The 20384-nt window shown below is 44.5% G+C and overlaps 1 protein-coding gene across 7 annotated transcripts in view; it reads right to left on the bottom strand.

The window, feature by feature from the left end:
* ARHGEF11 (Rho guanine nucleotide exchange factor 11) overlaps positions 1 to 20384 on the bottom strand; it is a 4318379-nt gene that overhangs the window by 1600365 nt on the left and 2697630 nt on the right. The window lies entirely within an intron of this gene.

The following is a 20384-nucleotide window of genomic DNA, read 5'->3' as shown; positions in this document are numbered from 1 at the left end:
CATCTGGGCAGTTGTATTTAAGCTTGCACCCAGGAATATTATCTCTTGAGAGGGTACGAGCTTTGATTTCTTTTCGTTTACTGTGTACCCTAGACCTGTTAGTAATCTTTTTACAAATGCCAGATGCCGTAGTAGGATGTGCTTGTTCTCTGCTTGAATAAGGTAGTCGTCCAAGTAAGCATAGATTTGTATTCCTCTTTGTCTACAAAATGCAATTACTGGTGCCAGGCATTTTGTGAAGACCCTGGGCGCAGTAGACAAGCCAAAGGGCAGTGTAGAGAATTGGTAGTGCATTAAGCCAGCTATAAATCTGAGGTATCTTCTGCATGATTGTCTGATTGGGACATGCAGGTATGCCTCTTTTAGGTCTAAACTAAAGTCACAAGCCAAGCCTTCTTGCCCAGCATGGGCAGAAGCTGCTGCAGATTAACATTTTGAATTTTGGTATACCCAGGAATGTGTTTAGGATAGACAGGTCCAGTATTGGTCTCCAGGCTTTGTCCTTTCTGGGTACAAAGAAAAGTCTTGAGTAAAATCCTTGTCCCTGCTCTTGCTGTGGTACTTGCTGAATGGCTCTCATGTCCATGAGGGATGAAACTTGTTTTTGTGCCTCTGCCCATTGATTGTGTGGCAGGTCTGGCATACCGTTTGGCCTTGGCAGGGTGTGAAAGTGGAACCTGTAGCCTTGAGATACGATATTTAAGACCCATTTGTCCTGGGTGATCATGTGCCAGTTTTGTGAAAAAAAGTGCTAGTTTTCCCCCCAAAGGAGCTGCCAGAAGATAAGTGCTTGGTGCTGGCAGGGGAAAGTCATTGAGACTGTTTAGTGTATGGCTGTGATTTTTCCTCTCCGCTATTGGAGGTAGAAGCACCCCATTGTTTAGGCCTGTATGAGCCTTGGGGCTGTGATCTGCCGCTGGGGCATCTGTATCTGCCTCTTTGTGGCCTGCCTGACACTGGAAAGGACCAATTCTTTGTAAGCCAGTTCCTGCTAAATCTGGGAGGCTGTACCTGTAAGAAATCCTTCACTGTTTGCATAGATTTAGCTTTGTCCTCCATTTTCTTCAACACCTCTTCTGCTTTAACACCAAACAAGGTATCATGTTGTAATGGAGCATCTAATAGCTTTGCTTTAACATGATCGGGCAGATACTGTTCTTTTAACCAAGTATGCCTCCTAATGACAGAACCTGTAACTGCGGCCCTGCAGGAGGCCTCTAGAGAATCAAAACCACATTGCAAAGTATGCTTTCCCACTTGTTCAGCTGCATGCAATAAATCCTGCATTTCTTTGTTTTCTGCACATTCTGAATTTGTCAACATTTTCAGTTTAAGCTGTGACATAAGATATTGCTGATATTTAAGCATATGAAACTGATAATTTAAAGCTCTTACAGCCAAGGTAGCAGAAGTATAAATCTTTTTGCCCCATCTGTCCAGGGCCCTTGAATCCCTATCAGAGGGGATAGGGTTTTTTGCAGTGGAAGCCTGGACCCCCTTGGGACCCTGAGAAATAGTTTCTGGGTCAGCAGCAGGGTTTTTGTAAAGAAATTTATGAGAATCAGGAACCCTGTAGTATCTGTCTGGCTTAACAGGAGCTGGCGGTAAAGAGTCAGGAGACAGACAGGACTCTGAAAATACATCTACAATGTCTAAAACAGGAGAAATAGCAAGGGGCCTGTGCTGGGGTAATAAAAGGAAGTCTCTGAGCCTTTTCTTGGATTTGGATTCTGAGTGATCTTGGCTCTGCCAATGGAAATGCTCCCTCGCAGTATGCAGGGTCTCCCCAAAAGAATAATCCTCAGGAGGTGAGGCTGAAGGAATAGATTCTTCAGCATCAGAATCCTCATAGGGAGGAGGAGGGGAATATTCCTGTTCAGAAGAGGAATCAGAAGAAATGGAAACCTGATCTGAAGATTCATATTCTATCTCTTGCCTAGGCCTCTTATCAAGAGGGTGATGGGAACCCCTGATCAAAGTAATTAGGTCTTCGGCCATTTTAAGCATCTGTTTTTTAGGTATGGAGGCCTGTCCAGGAGAATGCTGCACTTGTTTCTTTGTCTTTAGAGCTGCTTTATTTAGTCTTTGCCTTTGAAGCTGAAGATGGCTTTACATATAACTGTGTAGGCCTGAAAACACCCTCCGAAGCCGATGCCTTCTCAGCAGCTCCGGACCCATCTGAGGGAATAGTTTCCGAGTGTTCAATACCTTGAGTTTCCAGAGGCTTAGTCGGCTCCATGTGGGAGTCAGAAGCGGCCTGTGGCTCTGAGGTAGCTGGTGTCAGGGGCTGCGAAAGTGCCTCACTGAGAACCGGCGACAGGCCTAACAGAAGCCTCGTCGTCAGTTTTGGACCTTGGATGCCTGTCCTTTGCTTTTTCTTTGTGCTTTTTATAAACTCCGGTAGTCAGCTGTTCCGATGGCATTATATAATTGAATCTTCTGCCAAAGTAATGAAATGCAAAATCGTACCGATACTTAATAGTGCGTTGGTTAAATCCAGCACAAAACCAAAAACTAGAAACGTCGTGGTCAGGGCCTAGGCAAGGAATACAGTAAGAATGAAAATCCTTATGAGGGATTTGCTTCCCACAAGAAATACAATTATTAACTTTTTCTGACATCGGTCTGGAGCAAGAAAAAAGTTTCCCCAACGGGGTACTTCGCTTTAATGAAGACTTCGGATCGGAAATTCGAATTTGAAAATCTCAGGACTCGGCCGACCGGCACTTACGAACTGCTTTTGCTTCGGGCACCGCGTGGCAAGAAAGACTGAAGAAAATGGTGTCGGCTGCAAGTTTTACACCCCTGGCGCACTGACGTCAGGGAAGAGGTGACAGCAACCGACGCCAGACCCAGACTTTGGAAGTCGGGCCGACTGCGGGTAGCCTTCCAGCAGGATAACCCAATTGTAATGACTGTAACAGTGAAACACGATGAACATCCAGGCCTCTTTGGACAGCAAAGGAAGAAGCTGCTGAAGGGTGAGCATTTTAAATTTTGGTACCACCAGGAATGTGTTTAGAATGGAAAGATCTAGGATTGGGCACCAAGTACCCTCTTTTTTGGGTACCAGGAAAAGTCTGGAATAAAACCCTTGACTTATCTGTTCTGCAGGAACAGGTTGTACTGCCCTTATGGAGAGCAAGGATTGAACTTGGTTCTGTGCCTCTGCCCACTGGTTTGGAGGAAGGTCTGGGAACCCTTTCGGGGTTGGCAGTGTGTGGAAGTAATATCTGTACCCCCTGGGATACAATGTGGAGGACCCATCGGTCTTTGGTGATGGTGGTCCAGTTTTTTGCATGGTGGGCAAGTTTTCCTCCTAGGGACACGAGCAATTGTGCAGAGGTGATGAGTGGGTTTGACAAGTCATTGTGAATTCTTTCCGTAAGGGAGGCTTAGCACTCCCTGTTTTAGAAGTGGAGGTACTCCACTGCTTCGATCTCTGCATACCCTAAGACTAGAATCTGGGGGGGTCTGTTTCCCCCCTGGGTCTAGTTTGAGATGTCCTTGAGGGTGCTGGAAAGGACCAATGTTTCGAGGGGCAATGCCTACTGAATCTTAGAGGTTGCACTGGAAAAAAATCTTTGACTGTCTGCATAGACTTTACTTTTTCTTCCATCTTTTTTAGAACCTCTTCTGCTATGGTGCCAAAAAAATTGTCTTTATTCAAAGGAGCGTCTAGTAATTTTGATTTGACATGGTCTGGCAAGGTCTGCTCCTTAAACCAAGCATGCCTTCTCAGTACAGAACCAGTGACTGCTGCCCTGCAAGATGATTCTAGGGCTTCAAACCCACATTGCAAGGTATGCTTGCTGACTTGCCTTACAAAATGCATAAGCTCCTGTAATTCTTTATTTTCTGCACAGTCTGTAAATGTAGATACTTTTTGCTTAATAGGTTCCATAATGTGTTGCTGGTATTTCAGCATGTGAAACTGGCAATTCAATGCCCTAATGGCTACAGTTGCAGAGGTGTAAACTTTTTTACCCCATCTGTCTAAAGCTCAAGAATCCCTGTCCGAAGGTTCATAGGTTGGTACTAGGCTATCAGCCCTAGGATCTATATAAGCCTAGCCAAACAATTCCCCGGATATTTCTTCCTACAATATTTACTTCCCTGGACCCCTGTCTAGCAGGGTGACTGAAGTGATCCCCAGGGTGAATTTCCTATCTCCCATCCAATCGTCAAGTTTCCTTATGAAAAAGGCCAAGGAGGCACTCTGCTTGACATGTATGGGCAGTCTATTCCAGAGTATGGGGAGTCTCTGGGTCAGGAACCTATCCCTCCAGCATGTTTTGTTCCTTGTGATGACAAGTTTTAGATCCCTGGAGCGTGTGGCTCTGAGGGATTGGCATTTCTTTAAGTGGAGCATGTCCAACAGCTCACGGTTTGACTTGGCCTTGTATGTTAAGCAGAGATCGCCTTTGAATAAACGATATGCCACAGAGTATAGATGGAGATTTTTAGACAGTCAGCATAGGGCATCTGCTTTAGGCCTGTGATTTGTTTAATGAGGTATTTCTGAGGACTTTCCAGCTGTTGCAGATTTCTTGTGAAGTGCATACCAAACGGGGCTTTGTACTCTGTAATGGGTCTAATGAGGGAAGAGTACAGTGGGACAATGACCTCCGTTTTTCTGGATGAAAAGCCTTTAGTGATGAGGTGTGCCACAGAGAAGGATTTCCTGACTGTTGTGGTGAAGTGGTTATCGAAGGTGAGACCACTGTCCACCTGTGTCCCCAAGTCTCTCATCACACTTTCGGTGTTTAGTGTACTGCCACCTATGTGGTAATTCATGGGTACATGTTTTTTTCCAAAGGGGATAACTATACATTTCTTGGCATTAAACATGAGCCCATGGCTCTGGTACCAAGCATCTGTTTCTGTAAGGCCCTTTTGTAGAATATCCACATCATTTGGGGATTCAATAATGGCTCCCAGTTTGCAGTCATCTGCAAACTTTGTTAGCCACAGTCCCTTAGTGTTGGACTGTACTTCAGAGACGTAGATGTCAAACTAGAGTGGTCCCAGGGCTGAACCCTGAGGTATTCCACTTGTCACTTTGTCTGGAGATGAATTTGGAGTCGGCTACTTTTAGTATGGGTTCTGTCAGTATGCCAGTTGGCAACCCATCGAGTAACGTAGGGATTTATGCCCAGCTTAGTAAGTTTATCTATGATTCCAAAGTGGGGAATGATGTTGAAGGCCTTGGTGAGGTCCAGATAGGCTGTGTGGACCACCTTACCCTCGTCCACAGCTCTGGAGACTGATTCTAAGAAGTCAGTCAGGTTCAGGAGACAAGATCAGCCCTTCACAAACCCAAACTGGGTGGGGTCCAGTGTTTGAAGGTTGCCAATGTCTTTGTTTACAAGTTCCATAATAATGCGTTCCACGCCCTTGCAGATCAGGCTCATCAGACTGATGGGACAGTAGTTCCTGGGATCCAAGGTAGATCCCCCCCCCTTGTGGAGTGGGATAACTGTAACTGTGCAACACTCAGTGGGCACGAAGTCTGATTGGAGGCTATGATTAACCATGACACTAAGGTGAGGTGCCAGTTCATTTTGTAGTTCATGTAGTACACAGCCCGGGATGTCATATGGTCCCATGGATGCTGTATTCTTAGCTTTGGAGAGTGCGGTTTCTACCTGTGTTGCCGTGATTACCAGAATTTGGCAATCTTTTGGTATTGAGATGGGCCCTTCAGGGGGTGAGAGGGGAATGAAGCTGGCACTAAATCGATCTGCCAGGATACTGGCAATATCCTTGGGATCAGTACATTTAATGCCATTGTGTTGCAGCTCAGAGGAGATCTGAGCATTGCCATTTAGATTTTTGACATAACTATAGAATGCCTTGTGGTTGTCTTCGGAATCTTTGGCAATTTTATTTTCGTAACTAGCTTTGGAGGATTTTATGAGGGATTTCAGCTTCTTACTGAGGCTGGTAAGGGAGTTTTTTGCATCGTGGGATTTTCCTCTTTTCTGCAACAGTTTATTCCTTCTGTTGTACAATTTGTTTATGACAGGGGACCACCAGATTGTCTTCCTTGTTTTGGAGGAGAGCGTCTTGGTTCTAATTGGGATGGCACGATTCATGCACGAGTGGATGTGCTCATACAGTGCTTTAGTGTAGGATTCAGCAGTCAAACTTTCAGCGCCCGTCTGCATGGGTGCCATGAAGTTTGTCACTTCTGACTTCAGTAGCCTGAAGTTGGCTTTGGAGAAGTTTTTTAAGGAGGTTTCCTTACTGGGGTGTGGGGGTATGATGTGGATGTCAAGGATGATTTGCTTATGGTCAGACCTGACCAATGAGGGGGTGACCACTGGTGTGGAGCATCTATCTCCCATGTTGGTAATGACCAGGTCTAGGATACTGGAGCCCCTGGTGGGACAATGGACTAGTTGATCCAGGGTGTTGGAATTTATGAATTCCAAGAACTGTTGGGAAAAGGTGTTGGTACCCGAGTAGTTTTCCCAGTTAATGGCAGGGTGGTTGAAACCACCCAGTATTAGAGTGTTTGGTTGTAGCTTAATACTTTCCAGTATGTTTAAAAAGGTGTAGTGAGAATCTTGGGGCATGGTGGGGGATCTGTAGCAAGCTACAATTTGGATTGCAGTCTTACCTAGTGTTAGTTGCACCTGGAGAATTTCAGATGCATTGTGTTTGGCAACTAGCCTGGAGGTGTGAATATCCTTGGTGAATATGAACAATCCTCCACCTTTAGTGTTTTGGTCTTGGTTTGATGGCCGAAAAGTGTGGTAAGAGTTGTAGCCTGGTACTGCAGGCGTGCTCTATGGAGTCTTAAACCAGGTCTCAGTTACTGCACAGATATCGATGTTCTCCATTTTTAGGCGTGCCTCAAGAGAGTGCATTTTGAGGTTTAGACTTAGCATTGAGTAGCATTACCTTCAGATTTTGCATGCTTGTATCTGTTACGGTGGTGGTTTTGCCCTTTGAACCTTGCCTAAAAAAGGCACTATAGGGGTGGCAAGAGCTTTAGCCAGGGGTTGGATTCTTAGCTGTAGTTGCGTTTACACCTTTAGACCCTTGGGAAATGACCTCTGGGTCAGCAGTAGGATTTCTGAAAAGAAATTTGTGAGAGTCAGGGATTCTGTAGTACCTGTCTGGTTTCTTTGGAGCATGGGGTAAAGTATCAGAGGAGTCAGACTGGATTCCATAAAGACACCGTCCACAACATCCAGAAAGTACAGTTGTGTACACTTACCATAAATGTAGATGTTCGAGTATATTCACTGTTGCAGTCATTACATTTGGGTTATCTGCTTGCAGGTAGCCCTCAGCCGGCCTGATTATCAAAGTCTTGGGTCCTGCATCAGTTGCTGTCTCTTCTTCCATGACGTCAGATAGTTAGGGGTATGAAGCATGCAGCCAAAGCCATTACATCAGTTTTTCCTTCCCCAGATGTCATGTGCCCCCATAATGGGAAGCAATTATATACAAGGCACACCTCCAACAAAAAGCAAATACACCAGAAAGCTTAAATACAGTAAAGAAGAAGAGAAGTATAGACAACAGAAGTCAGGGGGCTGGAGGGGGGGTAACCAGGACTGCAACAGTGAATACACTCGAACATCTACATTTATAGTGTTCACAACTGTACTATGTTCTTTTTGTTTCACTGTTGCAGTCATTACACTTGGGTAGATTCCCAAAGCTAAGGAAGGGAGGAGGCAATTAGAGAGCATTATGAGCAGTTATTAAGCCCTGCAGGACTGCAGTGGTAAAACCAGCTCTGGATTTAGAAAAAAATTGGCAAGTAGTAAAGCTTGGTGAAGGTATGTACAAAACTCCAGGTAGCAGCTTCTAGGATGTCCCTGGTAGGAACACCTCTGAGAAAGGCTGTTGAAGTAGAAGCAGCCCTGATGGAATGTGATCTTATCCCCTGTGGGGTAAGTTTTCCATGGTGCTTATAGCAGAAATGAATGCAATGGCCTATCCACTTAGAAATGGTTTGCTTTGAAATGGCCTTCCCCGCTGCTCCTGCAGCAAAGGCAACTAGCAGTTGTTCAGTTTTCCTGAGAGGCTTAGTCCTGTCCAAAAAAAAGTCTAAGTTGTCTGTGCACGTCCAAAGAGTGCAGTATTCGTTCTCCTTTGTTCTGCGGATTAGAAAAGAAGGTTGGCAAATGAATGGACTGATTAAGGGCCACACTGGATACCACCTTGGGCATAAAGGAAGGATTGGTCCTGAGGGACACCCTGTCTGCATGGAAGATGATGAAGGGCTCCACTGCCATGAGGGCCTGTAATTCAGACACTCTTCTGATGGCTAGACGGAAGGCTGTTTTCCAAGAAAGGAATTTCAACTCTGCAGTTGCAGCTGGCTTAAAAGGAGGTAGAGCGAGCTTCTCCAATACAAAGTTAAGGACCCAGGCTGGAGTAGGGGCTCTCCTGGGCAGTCTTAAATTTTTGGCCCCTCTGAGGAATTGTTTCAGCAGGGATGAGAGAAGAGGGGTGGCTCAGTATTATAATGTGATGAAATAGCTGAGGCATGAATTTTAATAGAAGAGAAGGAAAGGTCTTTGTGAAGCATCTCTGTTAAGTATTGAAGAATATGAGGTAAGCTGGGCACTGTTGTACCCATCCCCTGAGTTTGGCTCCAGGAACAGTATATTTTCCACTTTTCACCATAGGATTTCCTAGTACTAGGCCTCCTTGCCTCCAGAATAACATCCAGCACTTGCTTACTGAGGGATGGTATTAGAGCTCAGGCAATTAGCCAGACTGCAAGGTTTTGGTGTGAAGCTGGGGGTGCAGAATCTGGCCCTCCTGCTGGGACAGCACGGAAGGGGTCTGAGTCAGGTGCCATGGTTCCAGCAGTGACATACTGCGCAAGAGGGAGTACCAGTGTTGGCGTGGCCAGTCTGGTGCAATGAGTATTGTCACTGGTTTGCGCGGTTTGATCTTTAGTAGAACTTTCGAGAGGAGAGGCAGAGGGTGAAAGGCATAAACTGAGAGGCTTTCCCAGGTGAAGGACAGGGCATCCACTTTCCAAGCTTGTCTGTGGGGAGTCCTTGTGCAGAATTTGTTCAATTGGTAGTTCTGAGGGGAGGCAAGCAGCTCTATCTCTGGGCTCCCCCCCACTTCTTTCTCAACATATTGAATATCTTTGGTTCCAGTTTCCACTCGTGTGGGTCCATGAGATTTCTGCTTAGGTCGTCTTGCCAGTGAATTTAGCTTGCCTGGCAGGAATTGAGCTTGTAGGTGCACTTGATAGCTCTCAAGGCTGTGTTCCACAGAGCCATGGGCAGAATTTGTCCAATTGGTAGTTCTGAGGGGAGGCAAACAGGTCTATCTCTGGGCTCCCCCCCACTTGTTTCTCAACATGTTGAATATCTTTGGTTCCAGTTTCCACTCGTGTGGGTCCATGAGATTTCTGCTTAGGTCGTCTTGCCAGTGAATTTAGCTTGCCTGGCAGGAATTGAGCTTGTAGGTGCACTTGATAGCTCTCAAGGCTGTGTTCCACAGAGCCATGGCTAGTCTGCAGAGAGGGTATGAGTGGGTTCCCCCTGCTTTTTTATGTACCACATAACAGTGGTGTTGTCTGTCTTTACCAATAATTGTCCTGGAAGAATGTGGTCCTTGAAGGCTGTCAGATAATTCTGTACAGCTAACATTTCTTTTTAATTGACATGCAGGTGCATTTGACTCGGGTTCCATTTGCTCTGAATGCACTGGCCTGCCAAGTGAATTGTTGTTAGGGTTTGGGCGTCAGGGGTAGAGTGAATGGCAGTCCCTTGTTGTGGTAGCATGCCTCTGCCTACCAAAGGAACTCTAGTCTTTATGCAAGGAATGATAGGAATCATTGATTCCAGGTCCTGAGAATGTTGACACCATAAGCTTTTTAGATACCATTGTAGTTTCCTCATATGCAGTCTTGCATATGGAATTAGTAAGATGCATGAGGCCATGAGCTCCAGGGCTTGCAGTACTTTATTTTCAGATAGCTGGGTCTTTGTGGCCAGTAGTTTGAAGTAGGCTATCAAATAAACTTGTTTCTCTGGTGTGAGGTAGGCCATCTGGGAAGTTGTGTTCAAGCTTGCTACCAGGAATACAATTTGTTGGCAGGGTACTAGGTGAGATTTCTTTTCGTTTATGGTGCACCCCAGTGAGGTTAGCAATTTCTTTACAAATGCCAGATGATTTAATAGTATGTCCTGGCTTTCTGCCTGAATCAGACAGTCGTCCAGGTATGGGTATATTTGAATATTTCTTTGCCTGCAGAATGCAATAACTGGAGCTAGGCATTTTGTGAATACCCTGGGCGCAGTAGATAAGCCAAAGGGCAGTGCAGAGAACTGATAATGCATGTAGCCTGCTCTGAAGCGTAGGTATTTTCTGCAGGATTCCCTTATTGGGATGTGCAGGTAAGCTTCCTATAAGTCCAATGTTGCCAACCAGGCGTTTTTGCCTAGCATGGGAAGCAGCTGATGAAGAGTTAGCATTTTGAATTTTGGGATTACCAGAAACGTGTTTAGGATAGACAGGTCCAGGATAGGATGCCAGGAGTTGTCTTTTCTGGGTACCAGGAAAAGTCTTGAGTAAAAACCTTGTCCCCAATTCTTCTGCTGGGACAGGCTAAATAGCCCTGATACTTAGAAGAGAGAGAACCTGCTGTTGAGCCTCTGCCCACTGATTTGGGGGTAGGTATGGCCAACCGTTTGGGGTTGGTAAGGTGTGGAAGTGGAATCTGTATCCTTGGGAAACTACATTTAAAACTCATTTGTCTTGGGTAATGAGTTCCCAGTTTTTTGCATGCAACGTGATCTTTCCCCCTAAAGGAGCAGGGCTTGGAAGGTTTAAGGTTAAGTCATTGTGACAGTTTACCATAGGGGTGTCTTACTACTTCCAACTTTGGAAGTGGGAGCCCCCCACTTCTTAGGCCTTTGAGTACCTTGAGACTGTAGCCTAGGTGGTCTGCTGTCCCTGGGTTTGGACTGAGAAGGCCTGGAAGAGACAGGAAAGGACCAAGTCTTAGAAGGCCAATGCCTACTAAATCTGGGAGGCTGTACTTGCAGGAAATCTTTAACAGTTTGCATAGATTTAGCTTTCTCCTCCATCTTTTTAAGTACTACTTCTGCTTTGTTGCCAAACAGGCCTTGGTTTAAGGGAGCATCCAGTAATTAACCTTTAACATGATATGGCAAAGTCCTTAAGCCAAGCATGCCTTCTAAGAACATACCCAGTGACAGCAGCCCTGCAAGATGCCTCCAAGGAGTGAAAACTACATTGCAAAGTATGTTTACCAACTTGTTCAGCAGAATGCATTAAATCCTGTAATTCTTTATTTTCAACACAATCAGGAATCGACATCATTTTCTGTTTAAGCAATCCAATAATATGTTGCTGATACTTTAACATATGAAACTGGCAGTTTAAGGCCCTAATGGCCAAAGTAGCAGAAGTGTACACCTTCTTTCCCTACCTGTCCAGGGCCCTGGAATCTCTATCAGAGGTGGTAGGGTTTTTGGCAGTAGTAGTAGCCGTAATGCCTTTGGGTCCCTCTGAAATAGTCTCTGGGTCCACAGTAGGATTCTTAAAGAGGAACTTGTGAGAGTCAGGTACTCCGTCATACATGTCAGGTTTCCTGGGAGCCAGAGGTAAAGTGTTTAGGGCCAGGTTAGATTCCAAGAAAGCATCATCTACAATGTCCAGTACAGGAGGGATAGCTAAAGGCCTGTGTTGAGGTAGGAGTAAGAATTCCCTAAGCCTCTTTTTGGAGTCAGAGTAATCCTGGCTTTCACAGAAGAACTGCTCCCTAAGAGTGTGCAAGGTTTCACCAAAAGAGAAATCTTCTGCAGGGGAAGCAGAGGGGTATGGAGTCCTCTACATCAGAATCCTCATAGGTATATAAGGGCAAATCTTAGTCATCAGTATAAACAAAAAATTCAGAATCCTGATCAGAAGAATCAGAAGGAAAATCAGTTCTAGGTCTCTTAGAGGGAGAAGGCTGGCTTCCCCTAATTAGAGTAATAAGGTCTTCAGTCATTCTTATCATTTGTTTTTTAGGCATATGGGTCTGACCATGGGGTTTGGACGTTGGTTTTCTAGGCATGGAGCGAGTTTTAGGACTTGAAGAAGAAGATGGCATTGGTTTGATATGCAATTCAGTAGACCTGAATACACCCTCACAAGCCGGTGCCTGCACAGTGGCTCCAGACCCATCCAAGGTAAAGACATCCACAGGTTCCATAATCAAAGAAGCATCTTGCGGCATAGCGGACTCCAAAAGGGTCTCAGTAGAGGCCTGCAGAACTGAAGTAGCGGGTATCAGGGGCTGCAAAAACACCTCACTGAGTACCAGTGAACTGGCGACTAGGTTAATGGAAGCATTGTCGGCAGCTTTGGACCTATGCAGCCTGTCTCTGTCTTTATCTTTACGTTTTTTCAGAATGTCGGTAGTTGGATGGCATACCGAAGCCATTTCTGGATAATTAAACATTATCGAAATAGCTTAATGCAAAAATGAACCGAAGACGAACAGTTTGAGGATTGAATAAGGCACAAAACCGACAACGAGGGACGTCATGGTCTGGGCCTAAGCAAGGAATGCAGTATGAATGAAAATTTTTATGAGGTATTTGCTTTCCACAAATAATACAATTGTTAACTTTTACTTACATCGGTTTAGAGGAAGAAAAGGATCTCCAACGGGGTACTTAGCTTTTTTGAAGACTTCGGATCTGAAACTCAAAAACGAAAATTTCAGGAGTCGGCTGAACAGCACTTGCGAACTGCTTCTGCTTCGGGCACTGCACAGGAAGAAAGACTGATGTAATGGCATCGGCTGCAAGCTTTATACACCTGACTATATGACATCAAAGAGACAGCAACTGATGCAGGACCCAAGACTTTGATAATCAGGCTGGCTGAGGGCTGCCTGCAAGCAGATAACCCAAACGTAATGACTGCAACAGTGAAACACGAAGAACATCAGGAGGGATAGCTAAGGGTCTATGTTGTGACAAATCTAAAAATTCTGTGAGTCTCTTTTTGGACTGAGGATAATCCTGGCATTCCCAGTGGAAATGCTCTCAAACTATGAAGGGTTTCACCAAAAGAAAAATTCTCTGGAGGGGAAGCAGAGGGAATGGATTCCTCTGGATCTGAATCCTCATAAGCAGATAAAGGCATGTCTTCATATTCAAAAACGTCAGACTCTTGGTCAGTTAAAGCTGCTGGGGACAGGTCTGTTTTTCTCTTAGCAGGGGAAGGCTTCCTTCCCCTAATAAGCATGATCAGGTCTTTTGCCATTTTAAGCATTTGAGATTGTAGCAAGGAAGCAGGTGCTTGAGATTGGGTCTTCGGACTTTTAGGCACAGTTCGTACTCTTGGCCTTAGAAACTCGGTAGTTTTAGACAAAACTGAAGACGCAAAAGAAGTCATCGGTTTTCTCGAGTATCAGTAATGCAAAGAACTTCCTCAGAAGCTGGTGTCTGCTCAACGGCTCCAGACCCATCCAAGGTAGAGACATCTGCAGGTTTCGTAGTCAAAGAAGTGTCTTGTGGCATACCAAACTCCGAACGGGTCTTGGTAGTGGTCTGCGAATCCATCAAAGCGGGCATCAGGGGCTGTGAAAGTGCCTCACTGAGTACCGGCAAACTGGTGACTAGCTTAACGGAAGCGTCGTCGGCAGTTTTGGACCTGTGCTGTCTGTCTCTGTCTTTATCCTTACGTTTTTTTCAGAAGATCGGAAGTCGGATGGCTTACCGAAGCCATTTAGGAATACGGAGATCGACAGCGAAAGTATTTAGTGACAATAAGGGCCTGACAATGAATAGTCTGGCCATTGAACAAAGCACAAAACCGACAGTGAGGAACATCGTGGTCTGGGCCTAAACAGGTGACGCAGTAATAATGGAAATCTCGGTGTGGTATTTGCTTTCCACAGGTGAGACAATTGTTAACTTTTTCTGACATCAGTTGGAGCAAGAAAAAATGATCCCCAATGGGGTACTTAGCTTTAGAAGACTTCAGGATGACTCAATTCGGAAATAAAATCTCAGGTAGCGGCCAACTGGCACTCGTGCGAACTGCTTCTGCTTCAGGCTCCTCAGCAAGAAAGACTGATGTAATGGCGTTAGCTGCCTGTTTTTATACCCTGATGACCCAACGTCAGTCCTGGAGTGACAGCAACTGACGCAGAAATACTAAGTCTCTGGAATTCGGGCTGACTGAGGGCTACCTGCAGGCAGATAACCCAAGTGAGATGACTGTAACAGTGAAACACGAAGAACATCAGCACATGAACAGATGTCAAGGTAGAGCATCAAGAATTACTGTTAGTACAGGTTAAAAAAGTTAAGAAATTACTGCTTTTACAGTTTCAGGCTTGAAGAAGAGTCAAAGGGACCATGAAAAAAGTACAGTTGTGTACACTTACCATAAATGTAGATGTTCGAGTGTATTCACTGTTGCAGTCATTACACTTGGGTTATCCTGCTGGCAGGCAACCCTCAGTCGGCCTGAATTCCAAAGTCTAGGTCCGGCGTCGGTTGCTGTTGCCTCTTCCCTGATGTCAGTGAGCCAGGGGTATAAAAGATGCAGCTGACGCCATTTTCTTCTGCTTTGCTTGTCCCAGATGTCAGGTGCCCCCAAAAGGGTAGGCTAAAAAAATATACCAATAAAACATGCATGCACCAAAATATATTATACCTTCATCTACAAGCAAATACACCACATAGGTTGTATAGATTAGAGAACTGCAGATAAGTTCCAGCAAAGAAATGGGGGATGTTCGGTGGGTAACCTGGACTGCAACAGTGAATACACTTGAACATCTACATTTATGGTAAGTGTACACAACTGTACTATGTTCTTCGTGTTTCACTGTTGCAGTCATTACACTTGGGTTGAATCCCAAAGCTATGGTTGGGAGGCTGGAGCTAATATAGCATTAGGAGCGGCTATGAGGCCCTGCAGAACTGCAGTGGCAAAGCCTGCCCTGGATTTAGAGTAAAGTGGTAAATGACAGTGCTTTGTAAAGGTGTGCACTGAACTCCAGGTAGCAGCCTCTAAAATGTCTTTGGTTGGTACTCCCCTGAGGAAGGCTGCTGAAGTGGTTGCTGCTCTGGTTGAATGTGGCCTAATGCCCTTAGGCAGTGGCTTGCCATGTTGTGAATAGCAGAAACGAATGCAGTGGCCTATCCACTTAGAAATAGTCTGCTTTGAGATAGCCTTTCCTTGTGATCCTGCAGCATATGCCACTAGTAGTTGCTCCGTCTTTCTGAAAGCTTTGGTTCTGTTCAAGTAGAAGCGTAGTTGTCTGTGTATGTCCAAAGAATACAGAATTCTTTGCCCCTTATTCTGTGGGTTTGGATAAAAAGTAGGCAAATGAACAGCTTAAGGGCCACACTGGACACTACCTTAGGCATAAATGTCAGGTTTGTCCTCAGAGAAACCCTGTCTGGATAAAAAAATGACAAAAGGTTCCACAGCCATGAGTGCCTGTAGCTCTGAGACTCATCTTGCAGAAGTTATTGCTAGGAGCAGAGCTGTTTTCCAAGATAAAAACTTTGTATCAGCTGTAGCGGCTGACTCAAAAGGAGGCAGGGTGAGTTTTTCCAAGACATAATTGAGGTCCCATGCAGGTATTGGTGATCTCCTTTGAGGACTTAAGTTTTTGGCTCCTCTGAGGTACTGCCTTAAAGGATGAGAAAAGATTGGTGGCTCTGTATTATAATGAGCCGAAATGGCAGAGGCATGAATTTTAATTGATTAAAAGGATAGGCCTTTGTCCAGCATCTCAGTTAAGTATTGCAAAATTTGAGGAATATTTGGTACAGCTGTGTCAATTCCTTGTGCCTGGTTCCAATCACAGAATCTCTTCCATTTTCCAGCGTAAGATTTTCTGGTACTAGGCCTTCTGGCCTCCAAAATGACATCCATCACAACTTTAGTGAGAAGTGCGTTTTGTATGACTACATTATCAGCCATGCTGCCAGATTTAAGGTCTTACCTGGCTGTGCAGGATCTGATTGTTTTGTTGGGATAGTAGATGAGGTATTTGAGGCAAGGTCCAAGCTGGGCATTGAGACAAGTTCCTTAGAATTAGATACCAGTACTGGTGGGGCCAGTCTGGGGCAATCAGTATCATCTTTGGCTTCTCTTGTCTGACCTTTAGGAGTACCTTGGGGAGGAGAGGCAGTGGAGGAAAGGCATATACTGCTAAGCTTTTCCAGCTGAAAGACAGGGTGCCCACTTTCCATGCTTGTCTGTGATAAGTCCTTGTGCAGAACCTTTTTAGTTGGTAGCTGTGAGGAGAGGCAAACAGATCTATCTCCGGGCATCCCCATTTCCTTATCATCATACTGAAGACTTGTGGATCCAATTTCCACTCATGGGGATCCATGAGGTTTCTGCTTAGTTCGTCTGCCAGAGTATTTATCTTTCCTGGCAGGAATTGTGCCTGCAGATGTACTTGGTAAGTCAATGCTGTGTCCCACAACGTCATGGCTAGTCTGCAAAGGGAGTAAGAATGAGTGCCTCCCTGCTTGTTTATATACCACATGACCGTAGTGTTGTCTGTCTTTATCAGTAGTTGTCCCGGATGAAGTAGGTCCTTGAAGGCTGCCACGACATTCTGAACAGCTAGCATCTCTTTGTGATTGATATGTAGATGCATTTGGTTTGCGGACCATGTGCCTTGAATACACCTTCCTGCCATGTGGGCCCCCCCAGGCATAATCTGATGCATCCGTTGTTAATGTTTGCCTGGCTGGGGGTAAAGTGAATGGCTGCCCGTTGTTCTGGTGACAGGCCTTTGCCCACCATCGAAACTCCTGTTGCAGGCAGGGAATGAGGGTAATTATTGTTTCCAGACTGTGGCAATGTTGAGTCCAAACACACTTTAGGTACCACTGTAGTTTCCTCATATGCAGTCTCGCATATGGAATTAGTAGAATGCAGGAAGCCATGAAACCCAAAGCCTGCAGAATTTTTCTCGCAGATAACTGGGCCTTTGTTGCCAACAGGTTGAAATAGGTAGTCAGTTGTCTTTGTTTGTCTGGCGTGAGATAAACCATCTGGGCAGTTGTGTTTAAGCTTGCACTCAGGAATATTATCTCTTGAGAGGGTACTAGTTTTGATTTATTTTCATTGACTGTGTACCCTAGGCTTGTTAGAAATCTCTTTACAAACGTCAGATGCTGTAGTGGAATGTCCTTGTTCTCTGCTTGAATGAGACAGTTGTCCAAGTAAGGATATATTTGTATTCCTCTTTGTCTGCAGAATGTCCTTTTCTTTTTCTTTGCGTTTCTTGTGAATTCCGGTAGTCGGATGGCTATCTGACGACATCGCATAATTAAATCTTCTGCCAAAATAGTGTAATGTAAAATTGTACCGATGCTTAACAGTGTGCTGGTTAAATCTAGCACAAAACCGACAACTAGCAACATCATGGTCAGGGCCTAGGCAAGGAATACAGTAAGAATGAAAGTCCTTATGAGGTATTTGCTTCCCACAAGAAATACAATTATTAACTTTTTCTGACACCGGACTGGAGCAAGAAAAAAGTTTCCCCAACGGGGTACTTAGCTTTTAATGAAGACTTCAGATCTGAAATTCGAACACGAAAATCTCAGGAGTCGGCCGACCGGCACTTGCGAACTGCTTATGCTTCGGGCACCGTGCGGCAAGAAAGACTGAAGAAAATGGCGTCAGCTGCATCTTTTATACCCCTGGCGCACTGACGTCAGGGGGGAGGTGACAGCAATCGACGCCGGACCTAGACTTTGTAATTCAGGCCGACTGAGGGTAGCCTGCCAGCAGGATAACCCAAGTGTAATGACTGCAACAGTGAAAGACGAAGAACATCCTGAGTGTTGTGATTTACTGTTGCAGTGACAATTCTAAAAAAATTACTAAATGTACACATCAAAAAAGGAAAGAAAGAAAGGAAGGAAGGACAAGGGAAACGTACACATTCCATTCATCAGGGGAATCAATGTCACACAAGGCAGTCTTAAATAAGGCAATATAAACCACACCAGCTGCCAATGTGTAGGCAAGGACAAAGCAAAGGCGGTATAAGGTGTTGTTTTGGAATTAATGTCACACAAGGCAGTCTTAAATAAGGAAATATAAACCATACCAGCTGCCAATGTGTAGGCAAGGACAAAGCAAAGGCGATATAAGGTGGTGTTTTGGAATTAATGTCACACAAGGCAGTCTTAAATAAGGAAATATAACCCACACCAGCTGCCAATGTGTAGGCAAGGACAAAGCAAAGGCGATATAAGGTGTTGTTCTGGAATTAATGTCACACAAGGCAGTCTTAAATAAAGAAATATAACCCACACCAGCTGCCAATGTGTAGGCAAGGACAAAGCAAAGGTGATATAAAGTGTTGTTTTGGAATTAATGTCACACAAGGCCGTCTTAAATAACGCAATATAACCCACACCAGCTGCCAATGTGTAGGCAAGGACAAAGCAAAGGCGATACAAGGTGTTGTTTTGGAATTAATGTCACACAAGGCAGTCTTAAATAAGGAAATATAACCCACACCAGCTGCCAATGTGTAGGCAAGGACAAAGCAAAGGCGATATAAGGTGTTGTTCTGGAATTAATGTCACACAAGGCCGTCTTAAATAAGGAAATATAACCCACACCAGCTGCCAATGTGTAGGCAAGGACAAAGCAAAGGCGATATAAGGTGTTGTTTTGGAATTAATGTCACACAAGGCCGTCTTAAATAACGCAATATAAACCAAACCAGCTGCCAATGTGTAGGCAAGGACAAAGCAAAGGCGATATAAGGTGTTGTTTTGGAATTAATGTCACACAAGGCCGTCTTAAATAACGCAATATAAACCAAACCAGCTGCCAATGTGTAGGCAAGGACAAAGCAAAGGTGATATAAGGTGTTGTTTTGGAATTAATGTCACACAAGGCAGTCTTAAATAAGGAAATATAAACCACACCAGCTGCCAATGTGTAGGCAAGGACAAAGCAAAGGCGATATAAGGTGGTGTTTTGGAATTAATGTCACACAAGGCAGTCTTAAATAAGGAAATATAAACCATACCAGCTGCCAATGTGTGCAAGGACAAAGCAAAGGCGATATAAGGTGTTGTTTTGGAATTAATGTCACACAAGGCAGTCTTAAATAAAGAAATATAACCCACACCAGCTGCCAATGTGTAGGCAAGGACAAAGCAAAGGCGATATAAGGTGTTGTTTTGGAATTAATGTCACACAAGGCAGTCTTAAATAAGGAAATATAACCCACACCAGCTGCCAATGTGTAGGCAAGGACAAAGCAAAGGCGATATAAGGTGGTGTTTTGGAATTAATGTCACACAAGGCCGTCTTAAATAAGGAAATATAACCCACACCAGCTGCCAATGTGTAGGCAAGGACAAAGCAAAGGCGATACAAGGTGTTGTTTTGGAATTAATGTCACACAAGGCAGTCTTAAATAAGGAAATATAACCCACACCAGCTGCCAATGTGTAGGCAAGGACAAAGCAAAGGCGATATAAGGTGTTGTTCTGGAATTAATGTCACACAAGGCAGTCTTAAATAAGGAAATATAACCCACACCAGCTGCCAATGTGTAGGCAAGGACAAAGCAAAGGCGATATAAGGTGTTGTTTTGGAATTAATGTCACACAAGGCAGTCTTAAATAACGCAATATAAACCAAACCAGCTGCCAATGTGTAGGCAAGGACAAAGCAAGGGCGATATAAGGTGTTGTTTTGGAATTAATGTCACACAAGGCAGTCTTAAATAAGGAAATATAAACCACACCTGCTGCCAATGTGTAGGCAAGGACAAAGCAAAGGCGATATAAGGTGTTGTTTTGGAATTAATGTCACACAAGGCCGTCTTAAATAAGGAAATATAACCCACACCAGCTGCCAATGTGTAGGCAAGGACAAAGCAAAGGCGATATAAGGTGTTGTTTTGGAATTAATGTCACACAAGGCAGTCTTAAATAACGCAATATAAACCAAACCAGCTGCCAATGTGTAGGCAAGGACAAAGCAAAGGCGATATAAAGTGTTGTTTTGGAATTAATGTCACACAAGGCCGTCTTAAATAACGCAATATAAACCAAACCAGCTGCCAATGTGTAGGCAAGGACAAAGCAAAGGCGATATAAGGTGTTGTTTTGGAATTAATGTCACACAAGGCCGTCTTAAATAACGCAATATAAACCAAACCAGCTGCCAATGTGTAGGCAAGGACAAAGCCAAGCGGATATAAGGTGTTGTTTTGGAATTAATGTCACACAAGGCCGTCTTAAATAACGAATATAAACCAAACCAGCTGCCAATGTGTAGGCAAGGACAAAGCAAAGGCGATATAAGGTGTTGTTTTGGAATTAATGTCACACAAGGCCGTCTTAAATAACGCA

Source organism: Protopterus annectens, chromosome 17.part0, assembly GCF_019279795.1.
Source record: "Protopterus annectens isolate FY-2018-M chromosome 17.part0, PAN1.0, whole genome shotgun sequence".
In the NCBI taxonomy this organism is placed as follows: domain Eukaryota; kingdom Metazoa; phylum Chordata; order Ceratodontiformes; family Protopteridae; genus Protopterus; species Protopterus annectens.
Note: the sequence above shows the minus strand (reverse complement) of the source record. Positions and strands in the feature narration are given on the sequence as shown.